This window comes from Oryctolagus cuniculus, chromosome 15 (assembly GCF_964237555.1).
Source record: "Oryctolagus cuniculus chromosome 15, mOryCun1.1, whole genome shotgun sequence".
NCBI classification, from domain to species: Eukaryota; Metazoa; Chordata; class Mammalia; order Lagomorpha; family Leporidae; genus Oryctolagus; species Oryctolagus cuniculus.
In genome coordinates this window covers 24429038-24447545 of record NC_091446.1, presented here as the reverse complement: position 1 = coordinate 24447545, position 18508 = coordinate 24429038, and the positions used below count along the sequence as shown (strand labels likewise).

The window sequence follows — 18508 nt, the reverse complement described above, 5'->3', positions numbered from 1 at the left end:
TTTATGTGATTTTATAAGTTATAAATATTAGAACACAGAAGTTTTTAGGAGATGAAAATCACTTAGCTATCTGTAGAGAGAGAAAGTGCTATTACGAGAGAAGCTGGCATAAGACAATTTTGAAAAAAATAATGGAAAACAACTTACTGTGCAGGATTGGAACACTTTAGGGGATAAACACGTGACCCACCTGTGAGGAAATCTGTGTTAGGCTGAAATTATCTCCAGCAACCTAAGGATAGTACAAACACTTCTCATGGAGATAATGCACTGGTCGTGGTTGTGGCTGTAACTAGATGGGGACAGCAGTGAAGTGCTCTGAATCCATGCCCCTGATGTGCTTGAGAGGTGATTTCACCAACACCTGGCACCTGAAACGCCTTGAAGGAGCCACACTAGAAGCTTCTTCTTCAGGTTTTTATGAATCTGAACATTTCTTTTTGTTTTGTTCTTAAAAATTTACTTATTTATTTGAAAGGCAGAGTTACAGAGAGGCAGAGAGGAGAGCGGTCATCCATCCGCTGGTTCACTCTCCAGATAGCCACAACGGCCAGAGCTGAGCTGATCCAAAGCCAGGAGCCGGGAGCCCTCTTGAGGTCTCCCATGTGGGTGCAGGAGCCCAAGGACTTGGGCCATCCTCCACTGCTTTCCCAGGCCATAGCAGAGAGCTGGACTGGAAGTGGAGCAGCCAGGATTCAAACTAAAGCCCATGTGGGATGACAGCACTGCAAGGAGCAATTCTATTAACCATGCCACAGAGCTGGCCCCAAATCTAAACATTTCAGCACTGTATCATGTCACAGAAGTCCTTGGGCTCCCTAAATTACTCTACTTAATGTAATTCCATTTAGGCTGAGTGGCTTAAAGAACCATACCACATATCTGAAGTCCTCAAGATATCTGAGAATGCATCCAAAGGAACTAATCAACTTGCCTTCCATAACTGAGTCTCACAAGAGTGGAAAACATGTTATTTAGGTATATCGTTTTCTGGGTAAATTTGCTATCTTTGACTCTTAATGGCTTTGACTCTTAAGTTGAACTAGATATTTCACTGACCTTTGTTTTCTCATAGGCAAAACAGGTAGAAGTAATTATTATTATAATAAAGCAAATGAGAAACATCATTGCCATCATCTTCTACCCGGTACCATTATTCAGAAGGTTAAATGAAGTAAGATAAAAGGCCATACAATGTTAAATAATAAGGCTGTTCCTGTCTCATATTGCTGTGTATTTTGAGACACACTGGAATATAACCTAAGAGAGTGTGATGTTCCATTGTTTAGTTCTTTATAAAATGGTTTTTATTGGAGGGTGTGTGTTTTTATTCTGAGTATCTCATTTGGAGGAAAGAATGCACACTCTAGGATAAATAGGCATAGGAGATGGAAAATACATCAGAAAAGAATACCTAGAGATGTATTTTGCAATTTATTAGAGTGCACGCTGGAATGCCTTTTGTTCTTTTAAATCAAGGAATACCTCAAAGTAGACCTTGTTGTTATTGATTTTTTTTCTATCTTGTACCTGAACATTCTCTGGGGAATTTCTTCTCTCCTTTGCCAATCACATTGTTGGGATTTCCAATTATAGTTCCCAAACTTGTTGGTACTTAGGGGCACAAATCCGGTCTGGCATAATCCGCACCCAGACCATAGAATTGTTGTAGGAGTGAGAATGGGCTTCAAGTTTGCAATCAGTACTTTCCCAAGTGTTTCTGTAGTGAGCTTCAGAAAAGGCACCGCACCTTTTGTGTTGTTGGGAGTATATGGATAAGGACTGGCAGATGTGACCTTCTCTGCAAGTTGTTGGGATATTGGGATCAGCAAACACAAAATCAGAGGAATGAAAGTCAGCCCTGAGTTCCTACACCCAGCTGTGCCAGAGCCAGGTGTTGTTTCCCAGTTACAAAAAACCAATAATCTCACTTTTGTCTTTTCTGAGTCTCTATTTTGTTATCAAAGTCTTGAATAATCAACTTCTTTGAGATTATATATTGGGATACCAGTGTGTTCTAGTTATATCATTCTTTCATATTGGTGCTTTTGAATATGTTACATGTGCCTATTTCTCTTGACACAAACATCAAACTTTCCTGCTACTCTGAATTGGGGTAGATGAGGGTGGACATCCTTTCCAAAAAAGTGCAACTGAAAAAGACAGTCGTTGTGCCTCATAAATTCACTGGCAGATATATCTGGTGAGCATTCTAATGCAATCTCTGTGCAAAAATTAAAAACCTTAGCTTTGAAACACCTGTGCTGAGGCACAGTAAAGAGTTCGATGCCAAGCAATCTGAATCTGAGAGTTAGTTTTAAGACAATGCTGGTGTCTTTTGAAATAAATAAATGCAATTATAGTATGATTCTTTCCTGCAAACATAGCTCATGGGTCTCTCAATTTTAACATAGTTCTCAGATATGGTCTCAGGGGCCTTCTGTGCAGTTCTCATAATTAATTCCTTTAAGTTTAAACAGGAAAGGATTTGTTAGGGATATTAAGTAGCCTCTAACTTTCCAGGAAGATTAGGGGATTATGTGTGAATGACACACAGAAAGGAAGAACAACTAGGAGAAATAGGTTCTGGGAAAAACCCAGGCACCCCCCACCTAGGCTTCTGAATGGAGCCTGTGATGCTCTGGCCAGATGACTAGAGCTTTCCCCGTATGTGCCATTAACACCAAGGGCCTTTGCCCCTTGTCCTCAGAAGTACAAAGTCTCTCCTCCTGTGTAGTTAATGATGCCCATTGCTTGCTTCTTTCTTCTAAACTTCATGCAGTTGTGCCCATATGGTAGATTGCCTGCAGGTCATATCTGCAAGTTTAACTACAAGGGTGTCTCTGACATAAAGTCTTTGGATTTTCCACCTCTGGGATATAGCATGTCTGCTGGAAAACATTTAGAATAGATGTTGAGAATGTGCCAATCTGTACATTTTCATCTGATTTTGTTCTCATATTAACCTTGTAAGTTGGGTATTATGATTCTTCCTTTAAAATGAGAAGACTAAGGCTCTATGATGGTGGGATGCTAGTCTCCTAATCTACATCCTGCGTAATATGGTTAGGATATAATTCAAGTGCATCTCCCAAGATTTGTGTTTTGGTCCTCAGTGAAACCATGTTAACAAGTGGTGGGACTTTTACAAGGTGGAGCCTAGTGGGAGATATCGAGGATATCACCCTTTGAAGAGAGAGGTGGTGCTCTTGAGATGCCTTGTTAGTTTTGCTGGGAGTGAGATATATGTTGTTACACCTGCACCCTAGCCTATTTCTGGCTTCATGCATTGTAATTCGATCCCCCCCCCCACAGGTGTTCCTGCCATAATGTTATACACCATGAAATGACACAACCAAGAGAGCCCAGCCACAGTGGGTGCCATGCTGTTTCTACTTTGTGTCTCCAAAACTGTGAGTTAAACTCTTTTCTATGTACCTGGCCTCAGGTATTTCATTATAGTAATAGAAAATAGGTGAATATACTGTTTCTTCCAACTTACCCTTCTCCTAAACATTTCTGATACTTAAAGCTTTAGGTCTATTAATATTCCTTTCCACTGCCATTTCCATGTAGAACAGAATAATTGTCAAATTGTCACATTTAAAAAGACATTTATTATGCACATTAGCCACTGTTCAGAGATTAACATTTTAAGAATGGAATCAACAACTGGGTTAGATCTGTTCCTATTCTGTGACTTGGGGATTTTTTTAGATGACATTTTCTAAGGATGTATGCCACATACACGGAATTCTTCATGATTGTCCCTTAACTGAACCTGTTCTGACATTTTCAACAGGTCTTTTGTCAAATGGTTAACACTCGCCATTGTCTTCAAAAGGACAGTGATCATAAACATATAGATAATGTCCTTACAAAATGTCTTGTAAATGTGTACTATGATTTGGCACTTGAAAAAGAGCCACAATTTCAAAAGCTACATGGAGGGCACAAAATACAAAGAAAAGGAACTGATTTACATTACTTAAGACCAGTTTCTCATATATTCACTCATTTAAATATTCCTCCTACAGTTGAAATTAGCAATGCATGCCCACGGAACTCTTCAAGAAAGGCGAGAATGATTGGAAAAGTTGATGGGGAAGTATTTCAGCTGAATTCAGGCTCTGCACTTATTTCCTAGAATTTAAAAAAAAAGCCCCAATAAAAGGAGGAGAGGGAAATAGTGAAACAATCAGAAGCCAAAGACTGATGAGCTAGGATAGATATGTCCAATGGCAGAGTTTAGCTTATCTAACCTTATAAATACAGCTGGAAACACTTGTGGTCTTTATCTGAAATTTTAGTCTTTAAGAATAAGAGGTTAGTAACGTTTAAATGGAAGGGCTGCATGGAAAACTCGCATTTAGCTCCAATCTCTTAAAAACACCATCTGTTGGTAGGAATCAAAAGGAAGAGGGCACAATTATTGTTTCAAAAATATGTCAATTTCTCTTCTAAATGTCAGGACACCGGCCATGATTGCCAAAAGATAACCTGTCATCATGAAGAGAGTGCATTTAAGATTCTGGATGGTATAAAAAGTTTATGCCCGCTATTCACACCAGGTGGACTGTGCAGAGAAAGACAGGATTGTGTGCTGTCTCTGCCAAATCAGTGAGGGTTGCTTCATTATCTTGAATGAGTGTCAATAGCTATAAACTATGATTCTGAGCTGTGCTTTTATACTTTATGGATCGTGTTCCCATCCTCTGGTTATTGACTTTGAACTAGACTACTGTACATTATTCCAACTAGAGAACCTGGTTAAGCCAATATCCTGTGAACCAATATCATGTTCTCTCCACAGCTATAGCAAAACTTCCGTTTTGGGACTGGGGTTGGGAAGGCTGTATGTCTCCTATCATGTATGTATGTTAAAATGAAGAAAAAGATGTAAAACTAGTTCTGGGTATACAAACACAATCGTAAACGGGCAAAAAATTATGACCTATTTTGATGACCACTTGTGTCAGTTCCTTCTTGGGGCATTTAATTTTCCAACTAAATGCTCTTGGCACACCTTGGAGTATAGCTTTCCAATTAGAGTTGTTCATGTTTTATCTAAGTGACCCTAGGGTAGACACTAGAATTAAACAGTGCACACACAAGTTTCACTATCTATGCACAATTATTTAAAGTAAGTTAAGGTGAAGACAATTTAACACAGATCTCTGTCTTTCTCCATGGTATTTCTGGAGCTATTCCTCTGTGCCCAGAATACTTTCCCTGTTTTTTTCCCAGTCAGGTATACTGGACTTGACCCTCCCATCAAACCCTTCTCCCCTTTGCCTGGGAACTCACAAAACACTCTCCCTTGGACCTTGACCGCCTTGTATGATCACTCAGCTCTCCCACGTTTGCATTTTGGTCATCCATGTGGAAGCCAAGTATTGTTTCTCTGTAGCCATTTATTCCTTTACTATTAAGGGCCCGATACCTTTTAGGTACTCGATAGATTTATATTGAATAAGTGAATGAATGAAGACACGAAAAAATCATTAAGGAGAGCTTCAATATGCTTTATTGCTGTTTCTGTTTGGAAGAGGTGTAGTTCTTTTCTAAAAAAGTTTTATTTATTTATATTATTTGAAAGTTTAAGCGACAGAAAATGAGAGAAAAAGAGCCAGAGATCTTCCATCAGCTGATTCCCTTGTTAAATGTTTGAAACAGTCAGCGTTGGGCCAGGCTGAAACCAGGAGGCAAGAAGTGCATCCAAGTCTTCCGAGTGGGTGGCACAAACCCAAGCACTTAGTCTATCATCTGCTCCTTCCCAGGTATGGCAGCAGGAAGCTGGATTGGAAGAGAAGGCCAGACTTGATCCCAGGTACTCAGATATGGGATGCAAGTGTTCCCAGTGGGTAGTGTAACTCACTGCACCACAACATCTACCCTGAGATGTGGTCCTTTTAACTTTGGGATTCAGACTTCTGAGGGTGAATGCCATTTGATTCTAGAAGCTATATATTTTGCGGTACCCATTTTGACAGCTAAAGTTGTCTATGTTCCCCAGCTGCAGCATGCAGCAAATACCACCATAGAAAACCAGAGGGGACAGTGCTACATTAGTGCATCATGATTGTTGTGTTCTCAGTATCTGCCAGCCACCATTGCAACACATACACCCCCCCACACACGCACCCACACACCCATACACACATGCACACATTTATAGTTCTACAGTTTACCTTTTTGCTTGGCATTACACAGCAGCAGATATGCTGTAGATAGACATGCATCAACACAGCTGGCATACCAGTGGACCCAGAGCTGAGACATCTGGCAAAACAGATGCAACATGGCAGGGGGACCCAGACAGCCTAGAAAGTACACATTTCCTAAGGCCAGCACCAAGCATCTGACCAATGCCTGGTTTGGCACTGTGCATTTCAAACAGATGGGAATGGAGTTGAGAAAGAAGCATACGTAGAGAAAGTAGTCAGATAGCTTATAAAAATGGAATTGTCTATGCCAGGAAAGTTGAGTCCTCTCTTTACCTTTATAAGTCAGCTCTCATTGTCAGCTAGAACCACATATTCATTAAGTACTTTCATACAGGTTTTTTTTGTTTGTTTGTTTTTGTTTTTTGTTTTTTGTTTTTTTTTTTTTTTTTGCCTTGAGTTTCAAGATGTTACAGTCGGATTTTTTTTTAAATTTTTTATTTGAAAGATAGAGTTACAGAGAGAGTAGAGACAGAGGGTGGCCTTCTATCTGTTGGTTCACTTCCCAGATGGCCGCAATGGTTGAAGCTGAGCTGATCCAGAGCCAGGAGTTTCTTCTGGGTTTCCCATTTCGGGGCAGGGACCCAAGCACTTGTGCCATGCTCCACTGCTTTCCCTGGCACATTAGCAGGGAGCTGGATTGGAAGTGGGGCAGCCGGCACTCAAACCAGCACCCTTACTGGATGTGGGCCCTGCATGCCGGGGGCTTTAACCTGCTGCATGACAACAATGTCCCCTAGACTGAGCTTTTTAAAAAATTTCTTACCTTTTCAGGGGGATGACAGAAGGATCAATTAGTTAATGTTAGAAAAACTCTTGTGAGATCAATGAATGAAAGAAAACTCACAAAGTGCATTATTAATAAAGGAATGAGGTCACACCCCATAAAAGCCCAGCAAAATGTTCCATTTTCTGTATAGAGCAGTCATTTTGTATTAGAGTCCCACTTTTTTATTAAAATATGTAGCAACCATAATGCAGTGTAATTTGTGTTAACTAGCAAATACATGCATACAGGAGAAATGTAAGGAGGAAACATCGAATCACTAATCTTTTTATTTCTATGTGGTCTACAAGTAGGGCTATTTTCTCCTTGAAGGAAAAGCTTACTTATTCATGGTTCTAATGCTTTTAAATCACTTCCTCCATTCAAATAACTATTATATGACAAAGGAACAAAAGCTAACTATACTATACTTTGTAGTATAATTATATTGCAAAGGAACAAAAGCTAAGTATAAGGGACACTTAAATCTTCAGATATACAAAAATAAGATATTAGGTACATTGTTATAAAGTCCTTGAATTAGAATAACGGCCTTATTCTCAGAAACCAGAGTGAAGTTAACAAAGTATTTCCAAAGTAGAAGTCTCTAGGGGGCCTGTATTCAGTGGAAACCACAAAAGGTAAACAGCAATGATCTCAGATAATGAAAGCTTAAAATAAAGAGATTCTTCAGTTAAAAAATTATTCTTATTTCCATTTCTAACTTTCCAAATCTTAACTTTGTGTCAATGCTCCATGAGTGTCATCCTCTTTTATGAGTCGTAGCCTAAAAGTATTCTCTTTACTCCACATTGTTCACACATTTCATAAAAACATGTTTATAGTTTGTAGAAAGTACATTTCATTTGGGGTATATAGACTCTTTCATCAAAGTGATGATAACCTCATAGAAGACAGAAGCAAAGTTTTATCTCATATCTGACAGACATGATATTAATGTAGAATATACTTCAATAAATACCTATTGCTTAATGCTTAAAATGTACAAAAATTATAGTAATAGAGAGTAATATAGAAAAAGTAGTTTCAATGTGCCAGCCATCATACTAATTGCTTTAATGCATTATCTCCTTCTGGTCATCACAATACTTTATGAACTGAGTATTAATACCATCATAATATTACAGATAATTGCAAATGAATTTAAAACAAGTTCACTAAGATGCACCAAAATGTACAGTTAGAAAGGTACAGGGCTTGGACTTGAATTTACTTTTAGCTGATTCCAATGATCAACAGCACAATACCATTGTGCCTTTACAGTTCTCCCGTTCCCTGAGAACTCCACATCCCTGACAGGACGTAATGAAATGTCCATTTTGCAATCTTTTTAAGAATCACTTAACACATTAAGTATAAACTCTTAACTCTTTAAATTAGGTAAGAAGTATATACAGATATTATATGCTGTAAAAAAAATGAAATCCTGTGTTTTGCAACAGATGGATGCAACCGGAAACCATTATACTTAGTGAAATAAGCTAGTCCCAACAACACAGATATCACATGTTTTCTCCAATTCGAGGTAACTAATAGACTATCTAGAATGGAATGTATTGTAGTGAAATGGGCATTTTAAGATTCTATGATTGTTTACAGCCCTTGTCTCTTCCATTAAGGAGCAGTGTTGTTTTCCTTCATACTGTTTGTTGTACTCTTTTACTTAGTGTAGAGTTAACTATACAATCATTAAGTAAACTGAAAATAGATCTTTGTAAAAATTAAGAGTGGGAATGGGAGAGGGAAGAGCAAGAAGGGCTGGAGTGTGGGTGGGAAGTATCCCAATGTTCCTATTATCTGTATATATGAAATACACAAAACTTGTATAAGGTAAATAAAATTTAAAAATAGATATTATATACACGGGACAATTACTGTAAATTCATAAGTGAGGCACAGCAGATCTGAAAGGGAAAAGCAAGATTGCTCTTTGAATACAAAGTCTCATTCATGCACTAAAGACACTCATGATGATGTCAGCCTCCAAGGCTTTCAGTTGCCTCGCTCCCAGCCATGGATCCCCAGGGGCCTAATTAGATATTGCCTACAGATTATAAAGTAATAAAATTAACAATTGATCATTGAGGAACTCTTCTATTATGAGACCATTTGAATACAACTATCTCTGTGGTCTGAAAGCTGTAAATAACTTGCCACCAAATAGCTTTGACATTCAGGTTCCAAGCATTCTAATGTACAGGATAATTCATTGCGTGCTAACAGCTTGAATTGGAGGCTTTCTTATGGACTCTCCATTAATGGTGAATTGCTTAGTAGTTAACTTGATAACTGTGGGGGAATGGGAAATAAAATCATGATGGCACATGTTTGCAGAAAATGACTCCTTCACTGTAAAGATTTATAGCCTCATGCATTCATCTATTTAATAAACATTTATTCATCACCATCTCTGTTCTAGGCACTGCTTGAGGTACTGCAGATAATGAGATGAGTAATATACTTTGCCTGACTTCACAAAGCTTACATTCTTGCGAGCAGGGCAAAAAATTTGTCCATTTAACTCTTTCATAATAAAACTTAAGGAGTGGACACTTCTATAAAGGAAGAATGAGAGGACAGGTTGGGAGGAGGAGGTGTTAGCTGGTAAGGAAAGGACTCTTGGGAGGGGGCATGAGCAGAGAATAGAATATGGAAGAGAGAATCATACAAAATTTGACAGGAATATTCTGGGTAGAGAGGATAAAATGTGTGAACAACACTGGCCCTTTTGGGGGATTCTAAGTGTCCATCCTGGATACTGTCAAATGACTGAGGAGAAAGTTCTAGAAAGAAGATAGAAAATGTAATGGTGGGTCAGATACAATGCAGAGAGTTGGAGGCCATCTTTGAATTTTGATATGAAGCTTTCATGACATTTGGAGCAAAGAAATGGCCATGGTGAGATTTATATTTTGGAAAGATACCAACAACTGCTATGTGGATACCACACGTTAGTGATGCAATAGGCAGAGGTAGGGTGACCAATTAGGAGTTAGGTCAGAGGGTGAGAATCTTCTGGCCTATGGTTTAGGGATAAGGAAAATGAGAATTCTCAGACTCAGAAAATAATCTTGAACTGCAGTCATTGAAAATGGGGTGAAGTGGATTGCGGTATATGAGGGTAAGAGAGGAATCTTGTATTCAAGGGTAAGAAAGAGACAACTGCTACAGCACCTGCACCATGTTTTAATGCTGTGTTTTCTTCTCAGCCTCATTTCCCTAGTTTAATGGACTATGCCCACTGGAAATTCCCGAGACTAGAACCTGAAGCCTTTACTCTTATCCAGCCCAGACACTAGCTTTGTGACAAACCCTTGGACTTAGGAATTGGATCCATGCTAAGCAGCTTCTTTACCAGGTGGCCTAGCAGAGGCTCTTCTAGCCCCCTGGGCCTCATCTTCCTCTTTCGAAAAGTGTTAAGTGGTCAACAAGAATTGGGAAATAGCTAATACTCCTTCCCACCACATTATTTAAGCATATGGTCATGTTTAATAAGTTGTAAGGCTTAATTTTAACAGAAGTCAGCAGCCTATAATCATATAAATTTTCTACAATTTAAAAATAAGCATTGGTGACAAAATTTTTTCACTAAAATCAGATTAGATCCTGGAAATTGATACAGATTGCCAAGTGTAACTTCCAAAGAAGAATGGAAAGTGACACCTATCACAGGATAATATGTGTTTGAATCCTGCTATATTTGCCTACTGAAATTTGGAGAGAAACTTTGGAGAGAAAATGGTATTTCTTTTTTCCCTCACCCAGTATAAGCCCAAGTCTACTGAGCTATTTTCTTACTCTCCTGTACCAGAAAGGACTTGTTTGGTTTGGAAGTCATCTAGACATTAAAAAGAATTGACCAACTATGTATTTTTTATTATAATTTTTTATTTTACAGGTGGAGTTATAGACAATGAGAGAGACAGAGAGAAAGGTCTTCCTTCCATTGGTTCACTCCCCTAATGGTTGACATGGCCGGCGCTGCACCGACCCGAACCCAGGAGCCAGGTGCTTCCTCCCAGTCTCCCATGTGGGCGCAGGGACCCAGGCACCTGGGCCTTCCTCTGCTGCCCTCCCAGGCCACAGCAGAGAGCTAGATTGGAAGAGAAGCAACTGGGACTGGTACCTGGTGCCCCAACCTGGACTAGAACCCGGGGTGCCGGCACCGCAGGCAGAGGATTAGCCACGTGAGTAACGGCGCCGGCCCCAACTATGTATTTTTATAAAGATTTATTTACTTACTTGAAAGGCAGAGTTACAGACAGAGAGGTCTGCCATCTGCTGGTTCACTCTCCAAATGGCAGCAATGGCTGGAGCTGGACCAATTTGAAGCCAGAAGCTTCTTCTGGGTCTCCTACACAGGGACAGGGGCCCAAGCACTTGGGCCATCTTCCACTGCTTTCCCAGGCACATTAGCAGGGAGCTGGATCAAAAGTGGAACAGCCAGGACTCAAACTGGTGCCATATGGGATGCCAGCACCACAGGTGGATGTTAACCTACTATGTCACAGTACTGGCCCCCAAACTATATATTTTCCAGTTAGTATCATTTTGGTCCATGGCTTTTCAGGTATCTGAAAATTATTACCCAGTCAAAAACATGAAGGTGAGAAGAACCAACATTTTGGATGAAATAACTAGAACCTCTTATGAATTTAATAATTCAAATGAAAAATATAGAGTGAACTTAGGAGATAGATGCTAATGATCTGTCCCATAAAACAGCACATGACATCAAGACTTACATACAATTACACTATAAGAAATAAAGTCAAAGAGAAGAAAGAATGAAGAATAAAGAGGGAAATAGGGAAGAAAGGAAGGCCAACAGAAACGTGTTCCCTGAGCTGGCATGACGGACAATGACTCGTGGCTGCTGTTTGAGATTCATAAATGCATAAACTGAGTCTCAAACAGCTTGTCTTGGGTGTGGGTTTAACTATCCATCATCCCTTGCATCCTATTGGTCAGAAATGGCTTGAAAAGCCATTCACTCCTCCCACATTTCTGATTTGCACTAACAGAAATTCAAGTTAAATCTTGAAGCTCCCCATTCCTGCAATCAATAAACCCTGATGTGGGAGGCAAGAGCCAGATGGCAGGGGAATGAGTTGATGTACTCAGCAGTGTCTGGAGGGAGTGTCTGAAATGACACATAGGAAACATCTGAATCAAAGTATTTTCCACTCTGTACAAATGCAAGGTAGAAGTGCCTCATGGACAACACATGTGAGAGTAACTTAGGAAACTTAGCCCATAGTAAAAGGGACATGAGTTAACCTTGTCATGTGGCTGCCAAATCAAGCAAAAAAAAAACAAATCCATGTTGTGTAGTATTAACAGGAACAGAGGGTCTAGAAATAGGAACATGCAAATAAGTAGAATGTGACCAAAAAAGATGGACATGACATCTGTTCAAACTAAATGATGTTCAAGGTCTTGGGTAAAGCAATTAGCCAAGTTTTATTTTGTAATAGCAGAGAAAGAAATTATGCCATTTAATCTATATCCAAATAATTGAAATAGTTGATATAAAAGATAATTGAAAATTATTCTGTAAGGTCCTATAGGTGAAAATAAAACCACAGGGTTGAAAGCCTCTGAGAAGTTTTTAATAGTAACATCTGCTCACATATGGAATGTGTGCATTTGGGTAAAGGAGAAGAATGATGAAGGTATTAGTGTGCCTTCAGGGATACACAAATAGAACGGGGAGCTTTTGAGTGGAGGATATACATTTGAATATAGACCCCAAGTTTCAGTCTGGAGAATAACTGAGAAGTTGTCTGACATTTGTGAATCTCAGTTTCAACACAGGGATCGTGACACTCTCATATACATATATTACAATTACATATATGATTACATCAGTATTCATCATAATCATATCAATGTTCCTCTTAATTACAGAGAGGTAGAAAGTCTACAAAGATAAAGAAATTGGGGAAAGGTTTCACCGATTAGAAGGGTGAGCTTTAATGTCAGACGTATGACTGGTATTGTCAGGTCCACTGGTACTTGGGCTCTTCAAGGGTACTCCAAAATGTTTGTGGGAAATGAAATTAAAATACAACTTTCTTTCAGTGTATGAAACTTTTGAAATCTTGCATTTGTAATACACATTTTCCATGAACCCTGAAAGACTCCTGGGACTGAGAAAAACCTGTATTCTCTGGAACCACCTCATTCAGTGGCAAAAATTGCTGTATGTAAAATGGGGCTCATTTGAATGGAAAGAAAGAAGCTCAAATTGTAATGAGTCTCCAAAGCATTTTCTAAAATTCTCATTAGAAAACAACACAACCAACAGGCTGATAGGTATTAAATCTAGAATAAATGACATGAATGGGATGCTAAACATTCAAACTCTGCACTGTTTCCTTAAAAGCATAAATTTACAATTGGACAAATGCCAAATTAAATGTAAGAGACTAGCAAAATATTACCATTACAGAGAACAGTATTAGAAATTTAGCAAGTGAATAAACATTCCCCCTCTGGTGAATATTTGTAGCAATTATTAGAAGATTTTGCAAGCATGCAGTATTTTAACAAGGCCTAGCCTTATAAGCAATACAATTACCTGTAAGTAAGCTGAAGGGTGTTTTGCTCTGAGGATTGGGTCGTACGCTGTCCTTGCTCCGAATGAGAGGGAAGGAAATAATGTGCATCATTAATTTGGTACTCAGATGGTGTTGACAGAGGAGCAGCATCAAATGCCCACTCTGCTCAGTTAGAACAGGCGAGTCCGCATGTACTCAGGCCTGCCTCCTAGTGGAGGATTACACTGCCCAACAGCACCCAGGAAGTTCAGAGACTGTGTAGAAGACAGACTTGCAATCAGGGCCTTTGAGATTAAAAAAAAAAAAATCTTTTTTAAGAAAATCACTAAAAATCAACTTAGAATCCAGTTTTTAAATACACTTGAGTTCCCTACGTTTGTCAGACACCACCTAATACTTCAGAGTGCATGCATTTAGTTGTCACACGTCACCTAGGCATCTGTTCATTCACCCATCCCTCCCTGCATGCATCCATCCTCCCGTTTATCCACCCACCCACCCTCTCACAGAATTATTTTAAAACATGGTTCCTGGAGTTTTGCTGCCTGTTTTCTGACTCTCGAGCCTCAACTGACTAAAAATATATACCTGGGAAAATTACTTTACCTTCCTAAACTGCAGTTATCTTATGTATAAAATGGAGGTGGAAATAACATGTACTCCTATAGATTCTGCAGGGTGAGTTAGGGGTTCAAGAACTTAAAATGCCTAGCACTGGGGCTGAAATTTGGTAAGCATTATTAGTTTTTTTTAAAGATTTATTTTATTTATTTGAAAGACAGAGTTACAGAAAGAGGTAGAGACAGAGAGAGAGAGAGAGGTCTTCTGTTCGATGGTTCACTCTCCAGATGGCCGCAACGGCCGGAGCTGTGATGATCCGAAGCCAGGAGCTAGGAGCTTCTTCTGGGTCTCCCATGTGGGTACAGGGGCCCAAGGACTTGGGCCATCTTCTACTGCTTTCCCAGGCCATAGCAGAGAGCTGGATCGGAAAAGGAGCAGCCTGGACTAGACCCAGTGCCCATATGGGATGCTGGTGCTTCAGGCGAGGGCTTTAACCCGCTGTGCCACAGCACTGGCTCCCAGCATTATTAGTTTTATAAAAAACAACTTATCTCATTCAAATCTAAATTACACGCCTACTAACCATTGTCACTCAAAAATCATGGTCAACAATCCTTGAAACTGTTATAAGCCTTCATTAATAACTTTCAAGAGGATAGACACCAGAAAAAATCATTTTTTCTGAACAGAGCTAATGTCAAACAAAACAAAACAGTTCTCTAAGAATCCTCCATGAATCCCCAATGCTTCCTTTAGTTAGGCTTCTTCTTTTGAGTCAAACATGGAGGCTTGTGTCTTGTACTTGGCCCAGAATTTAAGAGACTCTACCTTGAACAGAGTAATCAAGACCAACCAGGACACAGGGCAGGATGTGCATAAACCACTCTGGCAGTTTTCATTCCAAACGAACATCAGCTTGAAGGAGGTACTCTGCTCCTTCCACACAGAGCATCCTGGAAAGAATCCTGCCGTTTTCCTTAGGGACCTGAATCAGGGGACATTTCCCCGGGGCCCAGCCCTGCTTCCTGAGATGTGTTTATGAAATGCATCTCGCAGTGTAAATCGGTTTTCATTTTCTTCACTGGAAAAAGGCTTTGCCCCACCCCCTCGCCTCCATGAGGGAGCCACTTACTAGAGTTGTCCCTTTCCTCTGGCGTGCACTGTCCAAAATGAGCTGGCCCTAGTGTGATGTTAATTTAATTAAGAATGAAGCATTATTAGTTTGAGCTAATTAGAGAGATACTTGAGGGTATATAAGTTGCAATTAAAAGTGGGTTTTAATGAGAATCAAATCGTTCCTACAATAGGCAAACTCTGTGTCACTCCACCAAAAGTGCATTCTTGAGTGTCAGCTTCTATAGAGAGATTAAGACCGATTTGTTACAGGCATAGCAAGTCTATGCAAATGAATGCTGAAAAGACCCTGGAAAAGTGGATTTGCATGAAAGTGTCAATTTGTCACTGGGATCTTAGATAGATTGTTGTTTATTTTTAAAACATTGTTTGAAGGATAGGGCACAGGGAAACCTCGGTTAGAGTTGGTAAGTCTGGTAACTGATGCTCTAAGAGACATTTCTAGCCATTGTTTTATCAAAATAAAAATCAAAGACACAGTAGAAGATAAAAGGTGGAAATAACACCATAAATAGGAATAAAGAAAAATTGTTTACCAATTCCTGGAAAAAAGATTTATATTGAGAAATGAATTTTTGAATGCACATCTTACCTTAATAGAACAAACCTCCCCAAATAAGGGGAAGAGGGCATGGCCAAAGAGAGGGAGGGGGATAGGAGAGATAGGGAAGAAAAGGGCCAAGGGAGGGAGGAAGAATAATAGCAATCGTTGAATGAATCGCCTTCATAACCTCTGTATCAGAGGTTAAGCTTGGATAAGAAACTGCAAGATCATATCTATTTATATTCAATAATGTATCTATATTCAACATGGATTTATTTACTGGCTTTTTATATTCTCAGTGTTTTTGTAAGCAGTAGGATGAAATTATATGATGAGGAGCACAGGTAATGTAAAGTTAACTATTTCAGATCATGAGGAATTCTATGGACAGCATATGTTAACTATTTCAGATCATGAGGAATTCTATGGACAGCATATAAGAAGGTAATGTATTATGCATGTGGTTGGGGTGGCCTATGAAATGCTCTAGGAAGAGGGACATATGAACCAGAGCAAATTACAAGCAAAGGGGAGGTCCACACACATCTGCCAGGAGAGCAGATGCCAACAGAGAGGGCAGCAACGGACAGGAGGCCAGCGTGGCTGAGCAACCCAGATCCATGGGAGGAAAGTGGGTGGGAGGTAGACGGGTATCATTCAGAGCAGAGAGGTTGAATCTGAGTGAAATGGAAGTAATTGGAAGTTTTTAAGTCTCCCATTTTCTTATTTAACTTATTTTCAACTGTTCTTGTAGCATTTAGTTTTTAATGACTATATATTAGGCCAAACATAAGCCTCATTAAGTTCTAAATAACATAAATTGTATAGGCCATTTTCTTTTCTCAGGCTGACATAAAAATAGCAATTAATAAAAATGAAAGAAAATATCATCTGTAGAATAAGGAGAAAAATCTCTTATCAAACCATTAGATCATGTGGGAATGTAAACTAATTTCAGATTACTTAGAGAATAATGAAAATTAAAATACATTTTGCTAATTAGCTATGGGTCTAGATACCCCAAACTACTCTGCTTCTGGAAATCACTTAAAACTCATGTTTAAAATTTGTTGCAGAAACTAGCTAAATGGTCATCACCCCATTTACTCCCACAACTAAACCATTTTCCTCAGCCCCTTGAATTCAGGAAGGATGATAGGCATGGTGCTTGCCTAGGGAACTATGGAATATCGCAGTCACCTGCCACTTCCCACACATGGCAGTTACAGGCAGCTTTACCACCTCCAGCTTTTCTACCCACCCTCCCCTCACACACACATTAGAAATCAGAAGCCTACCAGGACCACTAGGAAAGCACACGTTGAAAGTGCTGGAGTTCCAGTTCCGAGGAACCCAGGGGTCTGAATGAGTTGAGTGAAGCAGACTGTACTTGCCTCCTGACCAGCAATGCACCGTGATGTCAGCAATGCACTGTGATGTCAGCAATGCACTGTGATGTCATGTGTTCTTCTGAGGAGATTTCAGGTTACTTATTTCAGCACCTACTATTACTTATGTGATCTAACAGAGAAATTAGGATCCTTAAGTGAGATGTTGGCTCAGTTGCTTAGTAGCAGACAGGAAACATACATTAGAAACTTTAATGAGGGGGTCATATAGAAGCTTTCAACACAGGGTCATAACCTACAGTGGAAAACATTTAGTAAAACTGAGGCTGCGGTACCTGGGAGAGTGATCATGGGCTTACTGAATTGGAAGCTCCAGGGTAGGAGATGGGTTTGATTTTGACTTTTAGTGTGTGCTGGCCACCCAGGAAAGAAATGGATGATTTGCAAGTAAAAATAAAATTAGTGAAGGTGCAGACATTGAGGACTCCTGAGTTTGAAAAACAGGATTGTTTCTAGATTATAAATATCAGGAAATAGTATTGAAGAAATCCTCATACAACAAATAGGTATCAAGACTCAAACTTCACGGCAGATGTCAGCCAAAGCTGAAGCTGAAGGGTGTGGTCTGAGAGTATCAGCCACTCAGCATCACTGTGAGTAGCCGCAGAAGCAAGTGAATGAGGCAGCAAAGACTAGCTGGGAACTTAACCAAGACTTTTGGATTGCATTGTTGGCATAGGAAATTGACAGAAAAAAAAAAAAGCCAAAAAAATGAACTAGGCCTAACTGCAAAATATTTGACTGTTCAAACCTGGAAACAACATTTATGCCACCATATTTTCATGAGTAAGAAGAGGGCTCTAACAAGCTAGACCTTCTGTCTCTAAGTCACTTCACATGTGAGTGTTTACAGCCTTTGTCTCTTCAGTTGAGGAACAGTGGTTTTTTGCTTCATACTCTTTGTTGAACTCTACCTAGGGTAGGGTTGAACTTAAGAATATTAAGTAATCTCAAAATAGATCTTTGTAAAAATTAAGAGTGGGAATAAGGGAGGATGAAAAAGGGTTGGCACATGGGAAGGAGGGAGGGTAGGGTGGGAAGAATCACTATGTTCCTAAATCTGAATATTTGAGATATTTTAAACTTGTATACTTTAGATAAAATTTAAAACAACAAAAAAGAGCCAAATAGCAGAAATAGAAGAAATGCCAAATATAAATAATTAGCCTTAAAAAGAAAAAAGAATGATCAGAAAGTACCTCTGAGAATGAAGCCATGAAGAAAAATGGAAGAAGGTGCTCTTTCCAGAGCAGGGAGTCAGTGCCTAAAGGAGGAACTTCTCTCAC

The 18508-nt window shown here is 39.4% G+C and overlaps 1 long non-coding RNA gene across 4 annotated transcripts in view; it reads right to left on the bottom strand.

The window, feature by feature from the left end:
- Window positions 1-17354, bottom strand: part of LOC127484237 (uncharacterized) — a 112595-nt gene extending 95241 nt beyond the window's left edge. For 3 of the 4 annotated variants that reach the window (XR_007911104.2, XR_007911105.2, XR_007911108.2), the window contains exons 1-2: window positions 17112-17354; window positions 13595-13858 (exon numbers count right to left, since the gene is read on the bottom strand). This is a non-coding gene — a long non-coding RNA (uncharacterized lncRNA). The remainder of the gene's footprint in view (window positions 1-13594; window positions 13859-17111) is intronic. The other variant, XR_007911106.2, reaches the window with a different exon arrangement.
- Between the last annotated feature and the right edge of the window lie 1154 nt (window positions 17355-18508).